A 12295-nucleotide genomic window follows, 5' to 3' on the forward strand; every position below is an offset into this window, starting at 1 on the left:
TTACAACAGAGTAGAAACACTGGAAACTTTTATACTGTATTAACAAGTCCTTCCTTATTCAGTCCTACCAGGTTTGGCATATCACAATCACTTATGTTGTATAATCTGACATATTGACATAACGAGAACTGATATGTCACCCTAATGATATGCCTATTCTGAAAACTGGAAAAAGACATGGCTCATAATATCAGTAATCACAGCTAAGATTACTATGGCTTTCAGTAACACACTCTTTCCAATTAAGATCATAGTCAAGTTGTGCTAAACATAAATGTGTGTGAATATGGTCAGTCATACCACGTGTTTTTATAATTACAGCTACATTATGTAATCTTATGAAGAAATTTTGCAGAGTTTTGTAGTAAGACAGCCAAATAGTAAGGAATGTAGAAAGGCATACAGAAATTCTTATAAGTACTTAATGGTCAATAATAATTTAGCAGTATCTTTTTAAAGCCATTTTATGGAGTTCTGTAGTGAAAATCCAATATTACCTTAACTTTAAAAAAATTTATTAAAATGACTGAAATGCCACTTCACTGTAAATCTAGCAAGATCAACCACTCATCTCCAAAGACTCCAAGGTTATAGACAGTCAGGTTTATTTACCCACACAGAACATTATTGTCATTCCTCATGGAGATCAGAGACATACAGTAAATGCATGGTCATTTATAGAGTGTATCTGTCATTGCTCCTCTGTGCTATCCTGTTATCAACATTGTAGAAATGCAGCAAATTGTTGCAATTACTATTACGTTACAGCTGTGACAGTTGAAATGAACACAAATTTTGAAAAGCGTTTTATTTGTTCCTTTTGCCAAAAGCTTTTAAAAATCTTTTATTGTCAGCCTGTGACCTTGCAGAACATGATTGACTCTCTGAGAAATAAAAGGTGCACATTTTCCCTGTCATACCACTGAGCCCTTTCAACTCCTATTACTGTCAGGGAAAGGCAAAGCATTTTGGTGTTTTCTATGTAATAGAAGATCTTTGTCGTTTAAGTTGTGCATTGTAAACCTCAGAAAACTCCTTACTGGGTAAAGGATGTATGATTGTATCCCTGCAATCAATTTTCTGACTCTTTTTCTCATAACCATTTTCAATTTGCCATGCATTTATGCACAGCTAAACTTCGCTTTACTCCAACTGGTAATATTTGTAACTATTCTGTGTGTGTTTACTTTTTCCTTTCCCAGACTAAAAGCTGGACTTGGAAGTGTAACTCAGCTGCTTATCCTTTAGTGAGTAGGCAGTATCAGTGAATTTTTTTACTAGACAAATTGCAGCAAAAAGAAAGTTTTTACCTCTCCAACTGAAATTATGAAGAAGAAAAGTTTAGTATGAACATTTAAACATATGAACCCATTGTGACAACCCATCCTTAAGCACCTAAGATTTTTAAATGCTTGTGGTCAAAAGAAACAACAGCAGAGGGTTCACAAATAGTTAGTATTTACTGAATTACACACTTAGCATGGAAATTTGTATATTAATCCCTGACCTACTATATAAGCACATGTCAGTGGGTTTTGGATAAAGGGGTAGGGTGAAAGGAAGAGAGAATTTAAAGAGGGACACATGAATTAAAGAAAGAAAGAGAGAAAGAAAAAGGAAAAGAAAGAGGAAAAGAAAGAGGAAAAGAGAGAGAAAAAGAGCTCACCAGTCCTGGTTCCAGTATCCATCCAGCTAAGGGGATGTGAAACCTGATTTCAGCATCTAACCACCTGATCAGCATCGATCCATCTGTGTGAGTCTGGCCAATGAGATGTCCAGGGTCCTGGGAACACTGCCTGGGCTTGGGGGGATACCTTTTAATGGATAGGTTTCTCCATCCTGAACAGAGGTTTCTCTTTTTCTGTGTAAATTAGGTATCATGCACAGCCTGCTCTTTCGGTTCTGGAAATGGGTCAGAGGGCTCTGGGGGTCTTTGACGGTCTTACTCCTACCCTATGGTCCAGACCCACTTCTTGGCCTCATTCCTGTGCTTTCACTGTACTGTGTTGTGGTTCTTTCTCCTGGAAAAGTGCTGTCCTATCTCTGCCTGCTCCTGTTCTCCAACCAAATATTGTTCTTTCTCACAGCATGTTAATAACAATAGTCCATGGTTATTACCAACAGTTGTTGTCTATTATTCCTAGCAGTCCTTGGTTGACTCCACAGCCATCTCATTATCAGCAGTTGAGACACACACATTAGCCCCTTATTTTCTGGGAATCCAGAGCTCAAAGGGTCTCACTTTGGACTGCTGTTTGCAGGGTCATTATTAGAGAGTGGACTTTAGTCAATAATTTTCAATCCTGGTTGCAATTTGAGTCAGTAGCTTTCTTTAAAATAAAAATATTACTCCAGTTGGGTTGTTATTCAGGAAAGAAAAATAAGTTTCCAAGGCTGTTCATTAAAAACCAGGTGCTCACTCGTTAGACACCTGTTGGTTCCCAGGAACAGACGGTGTTTCTGATAAGCTCAAGGGAGGCTTTGTCCAGGTTCTGTTTCATCAAGGCCAAGGACTAGCAAACATTTCTTACATCATAGTAGAACCCTGGGAGTGGGGGATGCACCACCACAATCCATCCTGCAACTAAAGTCAGCTTCTCTGGAACTCTACATCCACGAAATTTAAAATGTAAGCTCATAGTCCTCTGGTGGAAAAAAGCTCCAAAAACATTTTCTGAAGAAACTCCTTCTTTATAAATACAGAAAAATAATTTTGTCAAAATTAAGTAAAAACCATGTAGCAGGTACAATGATGTTTTCAGCCACTAGAAATTCTGGTCTGGAACTACAGTAGAAAGAGGGAAGCTAATACAACACTTTCTGCTGACCTGCATCACTCTGTGTAAAACTCATGCTGGAAAACTGGAAAGAGGTGAGAAACACACCTTTGTCAGAAAGATTAATTTGCAGAACTATCATGTCAGGGGTTTGATCATATAGTTTTTCAGTTTCTCAATAAATTTTTTACAGAGTCTTAATTTTAAATTTGTCTTGAGCATCAGGGCACCAGTTAAAATTTTACAGGCAAATAAGAAAAAAATACATACATTGGACTGATGTATTTCATTATCTATTGTGTGACCTGTAAAATATAAATGAGGTGCCATTAAAAAATGGAGTGCAAAAATTCAATTTTACAGCTTAACTTTGCCTGTTTCTTATGCTTAAACACTGGAAGAATGTATATATAACATTTTCAGAAGGAAATTATAAAATGTCTTTGGAAAAATCCACGTTTTGATTTCGTTTACAGAAGAACTTAATTTCACAAATTTCCAGCAACTCCAAAAGTGCTTGATCAGTACAAACCCAGGTAAAGTTAATTAATGATTTCAATTTCAAAGCACCTTTGATTAAGTGAAGTTAGTACATAGGGAGGCAAACTACTTTTCATTAATGAATCTTTTATCGTTTCTATTACAAAATGCCTTTAATTGACAGCACATATTTTCCAAACAGTCTGTATTATTAGATTAGAACTCTTGAAGTTGTTCACATCTGGGTACATGAGCAAAAATAATTCAATTTAATAATAATGGAAAAAACACAGTAATCCATCATACTACTGCTGCAGCATGAGCAATGAAGTCTGAGTGGGTGCGAAACTAAAAAAAGTGAATAAAAAGATCTGCCAATTACTATAACCATAATAAAATTTCAGCTCCTGTTCAAATGACTATGAACCATAATCCTCTCACTCAATCTCACTGGGATCTTCTGATTTCAAATTGCACCTAAACACATATTTAAGGTGACTAGTGTTGCACATTAGCTTTAGAAATCACATAGAACACTGTAGCCCTGACTGAAACAAATCTCCAGGACTCTTCAATTTAAAGTTCCTCCGTTTTCTGTCCTATTGTCTCAGCTTTATCACAGCGTTCAGTATGACGTGAACTATTTTTCCGAAGTCATTGTTCATATACTGGCAGCTTCCTAAGGTAAGCACAGTGTGATTCTCTCTCTTGAGACACTGCTTTTTGCATTCTTCTCATTTTTCTGTACCAAATGTTCTCATTTTTCAGGCTTTAGAAGAACATTTGAAGGGTAAATAGGAAGCTCTGAACGTTCAGAACATTTGTGTGTGTCCTATGAAAGGTGTTGTCCAACAAACAAACATCTCCCTTATCCATAGTTAAAATGGATTGCTATTGTAACAACAAAGAAAGGCGTATAAATGTTGTTTCAGCAGAGCAGATGAATGCATCAATGTCACACTTGTTTTGTCTTTTTCCACATGAAAGAGGGTAACATGGCTTGGTAGATATGCATTCATTAAAGGCTCAATACAGCAATTTCATGAGATCATTGATAATTCGTGTGTGCAGGGACCTCAGGAGGTCTCCAGTCCAACCTCCTCTCACAACAGGATCAGCTAATTGACCTTAATTTGCTCAGGAATTTTTGCATCTGGATTTTCAAAACATCCAAGAGTGGAGACTCAGTAACCTCTCTGCATAGCTTGCTCCTGTGTTGTGCCTTCCTTATGGGGAAAGGGCTTTTCTTTGTAATCAGCCTAAATCTCTCCGGTTTAAAGTTATGTCTGCTGTCTCTCAACTTCCCACATGCACCATGGAGAAAAGTCTAGAACTGTCTTCAGTACTGTAGTACAGGCAGGCTGCTGTTAGATCCCTGGCTAAACAAGCCACGCTCTGTTAGTCCTTCCTCACAGGGCAGCTGCTCCAGACACAGAGCTCTTCTGCTAGAAGAGCTGGTCAACCAGCATCTTGCCCATGCTGGGAAGCCAAAACTGTGAATAATCCCTTCCCTCAGTCAACTGGCCATGATCTTGTTAGTACATCCCCAAATGCTGTTGGCAGCTCAGGTCACTGGCTACCAAGACCCCCGGGGTCTTTCCCACACAGCTGCTCCACAGCTGGTAAGCCCTAGTATGGATTCTTACAAGGACCTCTTCCTTTCCAAGTGCAGTATTTTCCATTTATCTTCACCGAATGACATGACTTTAACCTAGATCCATTGCTTCAACCTGTCTGGATACCTCTGCATGACTTAAATAGATTAATTGCTCCATCTAGGTCATTGATGAAAATGTTAAACTAGTCCCATGGCAGAGCCCTTGTAGTTGCCATGGTGGGTTGACCTTGACCAGACATCAGGTGCCCCCCAAGACAATTTATCACTCTCCCTTCTCAGCTGAACAGGAGAGAGAAAATAAGATGGAAAAAAACTTGTAGGTTTAGATAAAACAGTTTACCAAAGCAAAAGAAAAAACCTTGCGCACACACACAAGCAAAGAGAAAAATCCAAAGACTTTTTCCTTTACTTCTCATCAGCAAGCAGTGTCTGGCCACTTCCAGGGAAGGAGGGCTTCAGCAGTTGCTCTGGAAGGCAAATATTGTAAATAACAAATTCCCCCCATTCCTCCTCCCTTTCTTTACTTTTGTATCTGAACAGACCTCATATGGTATGGAATATCCCTTTGGTTGATTTGGGTCAGCTGTCCTAGTTGTGTCCTCTTCCAAGATCTTGCCCACCCCCAGCCTACCGACGGAGGGGGTGGAATGTTAGAAAGATTGTGCTGATGCTGTGCTCAGCAGTAGCCAAAACACTAGTGTGTTATCAACACCTTTCTAGATACTAATGCAGAGCACAGCACTGCGAGGGCTGCTATGTGGAAAATGAACTCCCTCTCAGCTACTTTCAGTAGAGTAAGATTCCACTTCCACAAATTTTTAGGTTCAATTAAACAAATTAGTCATAACAAAGGGAACAGAAAATAGTGAGCAAAATGGGATCTCTAAGTAAGGATGGAAGTTATCTTGTGTAATATCAGTGCTCTGATAGCTGTGGCTAGGTTAAGCAATTATTTGCACTCCTTCTACAGTCAATGGGCTGATACAGACACTTCCTCAATATGATTAACATTCCTCACTAATCTCTTTCTGGAGGTTTTTTATTCCATCAGTTCTCCACACTGACAATGCTGGAATGCCCAGGTTTTTAAATGGCCTGTGTGAGAGGGAATTCAACTCATTAATTTTTGAAGGTTGTCACAGGATTTCTCAGAAGGCAGCAGAGGGGCCAGGAAGAAGGATGGCTGTCTGACCATGTACTGTAGGTGGCACCACTTCTACACAATAATAGAAATCTGCAGTTCCTTGGTAAACATCTTTGTCAGCAGGAACCAAGATGCTCCCAGCCTGTACGACCTGGCACGATAAGCATGCTTAAGGTCAAACAAATTTTGGATGCACAGGTCATGAGAGTGTGATGAGACCCAGACAATAGAGCATCAATCATCATGTTGAAGACCAGAATCTGGGTCAAATCCAATTATCTGCAGGCTCTGAGAAGCTTGGAGCACCTTTATTACCTTGGAGTTTCAGGATAAGCAGACATGTTTTCTGTCCAGTTTAAAAGAAATGGACAGATAAGGAATAGATCCCTGAAGTACCCCGAGATATCCACCCTTCTGGACAGCGAAAGAAATATGGAATAGTCACATGCTGACCAACAAATACCTAAAACAGAAACAAATTTTGCTAATGTCAGATAAACCTGAATAACAACAAAAAAGTTCGTAGCTACAGGACCTCAATTATTTGATGGAAAGTAAGTCAGGGTGCATGTGGTTCTTCTGTAAAAGATGGTACTTCTTACATATAATGGTGAAGGATTTTTTTTCCAGGTGAAATAAGCTGTTATTACCGATATGTATATTTTTCTGCTAGCAGTGGCAAGATTTATGAAATCTGTCTTCAACCAAATACTATTACTCGACAAAAGCTTCATATTCCATAGTGAGAGACTACATTTGGAGAATCAAGCTTATTAAGACAAGAAGAAATAAAATGGTATCTTACTGGTACCAAATACGATCTATGACATCTGAGGTTTTTTTTCCTGTGGTAATGCTACAGTCACATTGAAAAAAGTTGCCATCATTTCAGTACAAGCGATTCTCAGCTAAAGGAACTAAACAGTCTTGTTTAGTCACGATAATTACAGCTGTTGCTTATTTTATATTTCAGAAACTTAATGGAGTTCTTGTAAATTAATATAGTTAGGTGCTGAGGAAATACAGCTTACAATCTAAGTGGGAAGCTACCCATTTTCAGGTTGAGTGAAAAACTGTGGATACTTGACATTTTTGTGGCAAAATATTAACTGTACTGAAGAACAAAATAATGACATTCTGCACTGTCTCAGGTACACTCTGTTCACAGACTTTCAGAGTACATTCAAAGCAAATGTATTCTCAGTTCTTAAGAGAGCAAGACCCTAGGGACGCAAATTTTTGATGGTGATACTGAAATCTCGAAGGACATGATAAACAAATGGCTGTGTATCCTTACCTGTAGTCTGTAGTTAAGGGAGGCAAGCTGAAACCTTTCATTATGTAGCATGATCACATTGCTGTAGTCTTGCACAAGGCTTCAGGAATAATAAACCCGACTATGCTGACCTAAGCCAGCTACAGATTGCAAAGAGCAGCTTCATGTCAAAGAAACACATGTTTCTTTATCCCCTTGCTTTATGCAGAAACTGTCTTAAAGTACTATAGTGAACCTCTGGACTATGGGAAATTACTGGAAGCCCTTTTGAAATGACCCCTCAAGGACTGCAGACACAGGTCCTTTGATACATTTAGGTAGCTAGTTCCTCTAGCAATTGGTGGAAATCAAGGACTGAAACACAGGCTACAGTCCTAAATAGCTTTGTACATCTGAGCCACATGTACTCACACTCACCAAAGAAAGTCAGTAAAGCTTTGTCATGTTAAGAAGGATTACAGTACTGCAGCTATGCAAACGGTTGCAGATGGTCCATCTGCTATTGTAGTTTAATATGAATGTGGTGCAAGCCTTTGTAGAGACTTCAGATTATGAAAATATTAAGAACAATTATATTCAGTGGTTTGCATGTTATTATTACTTTTGACAGCTCTCAAGGATAATAGCCTGAACTAGACTTTTGCTCGGCCAATCCCCCTCAGATCTGCAGGAATTATTTCCACTAGCTCTAAAATGTTGACAACTTACTGAAAACAGTATGTTTTAGACAATCAATATGTAGAGAGGAAATAATTCTGAAAATACTGCAAAGGCATAGAGAACTCAGGATGTATAAAAAAACTTCAGTGATGCAGGGTTAGATTTCACAGTGAAATGTAGGTTGTCATATTTAAGGCTGTTCTGAGGTAAGGCGCTGTCAAATTAATTATACTATAAGTGCTCAGACTTGTAACATTTTCTTTACATATGCACTATCTGTTTTACAGTTCAAACTCAGTGTATCATTGAGTCAAAGAATAATCACCAGAGCACCACCATAGTCAAAGCAAAATTTAGCTAATTAAGATGCTTAGGATTCATTGCAAAAATTGTTTTAAGTCCTATCTTTCATTTTAAAAAGTATAAAAGCAATTCCATCTCTTTGTTTTCAAAGAAAACCATGAAGACGTAACCAAGCATGGTCTACCCTGACAAACTCCACTGAAAGCATAGAGTAATTTTTCAACCCGTGATCTTCCTCATACATGTTCATAGGCTGTAAATGATGAGCTGTATTGCAAGAAAAGAAGGAAATCCAACTCACATTGCCCACATTGCAATAGCTGCATGGTAATTTTACTGCTTGAGTAATGAAGTAGCAATAAGTTTGGCTTCAGCACAGAAGTGATAAATTTGTTCCACACGACTAAAAAAAAAATTGATGGTGCAGAGAAAGGAAAAGAAGGAATGAGTACTTCTGAGACTTTAGCAGGAAAAAGGTCTGTGTCTTCTACAACTGCACACTATTGTGTGAGACAGAGCAGAAGATCCTCTTTAGAAGTAGGTATGTATAGCCAGGATCTTTGCTGTGGTTTAAACCCAGCTAGCAATTTGGCCTCACTCAGCCACTTGTTCACTCCCCTACCAGCAGGATCAGGGAAAGAATCAGACGGGTAAAATTTAGAAAATTGATGTGTCGAGATAAAGACAGTTCAATAGGTAACACAAAAACCATGCACACAAGTGAAGTAAGCCAAGGAATTATTTTCCCACGGGCAGACTTCCTCCTTCTTAAGCCCCCTACCAACCCCCTCCCCTCCCTCCCTTTCTATACTGAGCATGATGTCATAAGAGATGGGATATGCTTTTGGTCAGTTGGGGTCAGCTGTCCTGGCTATGTCTCCTCCCAACTTCCCAGCCCCCTCACCAATATGGCAGTACTAGAAAAGGCATTGCTTCTGTGTGTAAGCACCACTCAGCAACAAGAGAAACATCTCTGTGTTAACCACACAGTTTTCAGTACAAATCTGAAACACAACCTCATACAGCCTCATACACTATGAAGAAAATTAACTCTATGTCAGCTAAAACCAGCACAGTCTTAGATCTTTTGTTTTGAAAATAATCCTTGCACAGACTTGCAGTGAGAGTTGAGGCATTCTGGACAATTGCACAGAAATTTGCTCCAGTTTCCTTTTTTTTTCCCCAAAAAAAGTATTAAGGAAAATAGACTAATAGAAAACAAATCCCCAAATATTATCTCAAAAAATCAGTCTTGCTGTACAAATGATCAAATACCTGTGACTCTAAGATCTATGAAGTGACTGTTAGAGAATAGTAACTACGTAAACTATTGGAGAACTCAGACAGCATAATGCTCAAGTTTGAACAGAAGACAAAACAGTAATACTTCATTCTTGTGAAACCTCTATTCAATTTTTTTAAAAAATGAAGTCAGACCATTGCTTTCATATGATACTCAAAATGGAATAGTGCCCCAGTAGCATATTTCAATGGGGTTTCCAGTCCTCTCTGACCTGGCTGAAACAGGATTGCCAAGAGCAGAACTACCATCATCATATTCCGGAGCAACTGAAATTTCCATTAGAAATGTCAAAGCCGCTTCAGTTTTAAAAGATCTGGCAAAAAGATACAAAGCAGCACAGTTCCATTTCTCATACTTGTTATTGTCACTAGTGCAATATGAAGCAAATGGCAGGGGTGGGGAGGATGTAAGGAAGCTGCTTTATCTTTGTCATTATGTTCTGCCCATGTTTATTTGATTGTTATGGTATCAATTTGTCAGTGACTGCCAAAGACTTGCAACCCTTAAGATTGGAGTTTGGTCATTCAAATAAGGAATTTTGGAAAAAATGCAGTCATAGTTCAACATCTGCTCAATTCCTGCTGTCAGTGCAATGGCACTTGAAAGGTCTCAATGATAAACTAAAAATAAAAAATGCTGGTTCTCACAAAAGCATCCAAAACCCACTGAGATCTGAGGAAATGAGAAAAATTGGAAATTGCATGTTCAGACTGTTTAAGCTTGAGGATAAGCAAGACCTGCCTGAACCACGAAAAAAAAAAAAAAAAGAAAACCACACACAAACAAAAACAAACAAGCAAAAAAAAGGCAAACAAAAACCCCAAAAAACAAAAACAACCAGAAAACTCCAGTGCTGCAAAACAATTTGGTTCTATTTCTTAAATTTCTATAAACTAATGCTTTGGATGAAGCAATCCTTTTTCCCTTCTGGTCATAAGCTTCTGGATGCAACTCAAGAACAGCCAGATATGATAGGTCAAGTGGAATGAAACTGATGAAACTTGACCTATTGATGGGATGTTGTGAGAGAGTGAAATGTTAGGGATTAATGACTCAAACAATTGACCATTTGCAAAAGCAGCAGGTGCTTTGCTGAGGCCAGGTTTGCACACACTCTCACCCAAAGGGGAGGAGGAGAGCTTTTTGTGTGGTTGCAAAACCTCTGATCTGCATAAGACTGAGGGGTGAGCACAGATCACAGAGGATGACCACAACAGACCAAGCTGTGTTTAGCAACAAGCCGGAAAAGGCTGATAAGAAGCAGATCCTGCTAGGTGGGATAGTGCTTTTTGCTATTTCATGCCGATGTCCTCACTTACATAACTGGCTCAGTCCCCCTCCCCAGGGAAGTACGGGGACGTTCACACATAGGCTTGAGCTTGAGGGTATTCATCCCTTCTGATGGGGCATAACTGTTGTACACAAAAATTCTTAATGTATCTCTGAGTCACTACTTTTCAACAATTTCCCATCTGATGGTATAGACAGCTGTTATAACTTCCTAAATTCATTATTTGGTTGCAAACAACTGCCAAATAACCATTCCACACCCCCTATACTCCTTTCTTTACCAGCAGAAAGAAATAAAAATTTCTTTTTACCTTCAGAGTTAGGTATAGAGGTACGTTATGGACATTTTGTTACAGTTGTGCTTATTTAAGGTGATTTCAATGAAAAGAGCTTCCATTCAGTGGGAAACAATTCCAGGTGAGCTACATTCCTTCATTGTAGTTTTACCAATGCTGTAAAGCCTGGGGTTGTGTTAGGGGAGGTTTAAATTACATATTAGAATAAGGTTCTTCACCCAGAGGGTGGTTGGGCACTGGAACAGGCTCCCCAGGGAAGTGGTCACAGCATCAAGCCTGACAGAGTTCAAGAAGTGTTTGGATGATACTCTCAGGCACATGGTGTGACTCTTGGGAATGGTCCTGTACAGGACTAAGGGTGGCACTCGATGATCCTTGTGGGTCCCTTCCAGCTCAGCATATTCTGTGATTCTGGTTCCATATTTAATTTCTGTAGGTCTTTAGGGTTCCTTTTTTATAAAATATAAACAGTTTCTAGTTTGATCTATTTGCAAATTCTCATAGGATTATTTCTTTGCGGCCTAGATGTAGTATATTTAAATTGAGCATTTTCCAGCCAGAAAGTTTCTTTTATATGTTTTTATATCTTTGACAATTTTTACTGTAGCCTCAGAATTTTTTTTTATTCTTTACCTTTTGTCTTTTAAAAATGTAACTATGCTTGTCTTGCAGTCTTGTATTTTTAATTATATATTTAGTTAGATGTTTAATTCAATGTTTTTTTCAAGAATTCCTTATTGTGAGTAGCAAAAAAAGTTCAAAAATAAAGGGAATTCAAAATTTCCCTGAAAATTAAATGTTAGACTACTGATTTATATTTTTATACAATTGTCCTTTTGCAGAGATTCCAGGAAAAAACCACAAACAAACCCCTCCATACAAACAAACAAAACAAAAAAAATCAAATCAAAACAAAAACAAAACCCCAAACAACCCAAACCTTAGAAAGCTGGCAGTTTAGAAATCATTATACTGATCACCAGTATATACTGATCTTGAGAGAGTCATGCTGGTCAAAAAAATGCCAGAAAACACATTAGCAATTTTAAAACTCTGGCAATCACCTGCTTATGCTTGGGATGCTACTGTGACACCGACGAATTTGCTGCTACAGAAATAGTCTGTTAATCAGCAGTCTGCTGGCATAT

The 12295-nt window shown here is 38.4% G+C and overlaps 1 long non-coding RNA gene across 2 annotated transcripts; it reads left to right on the plus strand.

Annotated features, from left to right (window-relative positions):
- Window positions 1-3223: 3223 nt before the first annotated feature.
- Window positions 3224-6320, plus strand: LOC135411982 (uncharacterized). 2 transcript variants are annotated; one of them, XR_010429418.1, is made up of 3 exons: window positions 3224-3313; window positions 3869-3941; window positions 6008-6320. It is a non-coding gene; the product is annotated as an uncharacterized LOC135411982 (long non-coding RNA). The 2 variants fall into 2 exon arrangements; XR_010429417.1 differs by lacking the exon at window positions 6008-6320 and adding an exon at window positions 4026-4631 and having other exon boundaries at window positions 3228-3313.
- The last annotated feature ends 5975 nt before the right edge of the window (window positions 6321-12295 follow it).

The sequence above is a fragment of the Pseudopipra pipra genome, chromosome 3 (genome assembly GCF_036250125.1).
Source record: "Pseudopipra pipra isolate bDixPip1 chromosome 3, bDixPip1.hap1, whole genome shotgun sequence".
NCBI lineage: Eukaryota > Metazoa > Chordata > Aves > Passeriformes > Pipridae > Pseudopipra > Pseudopipra pipra.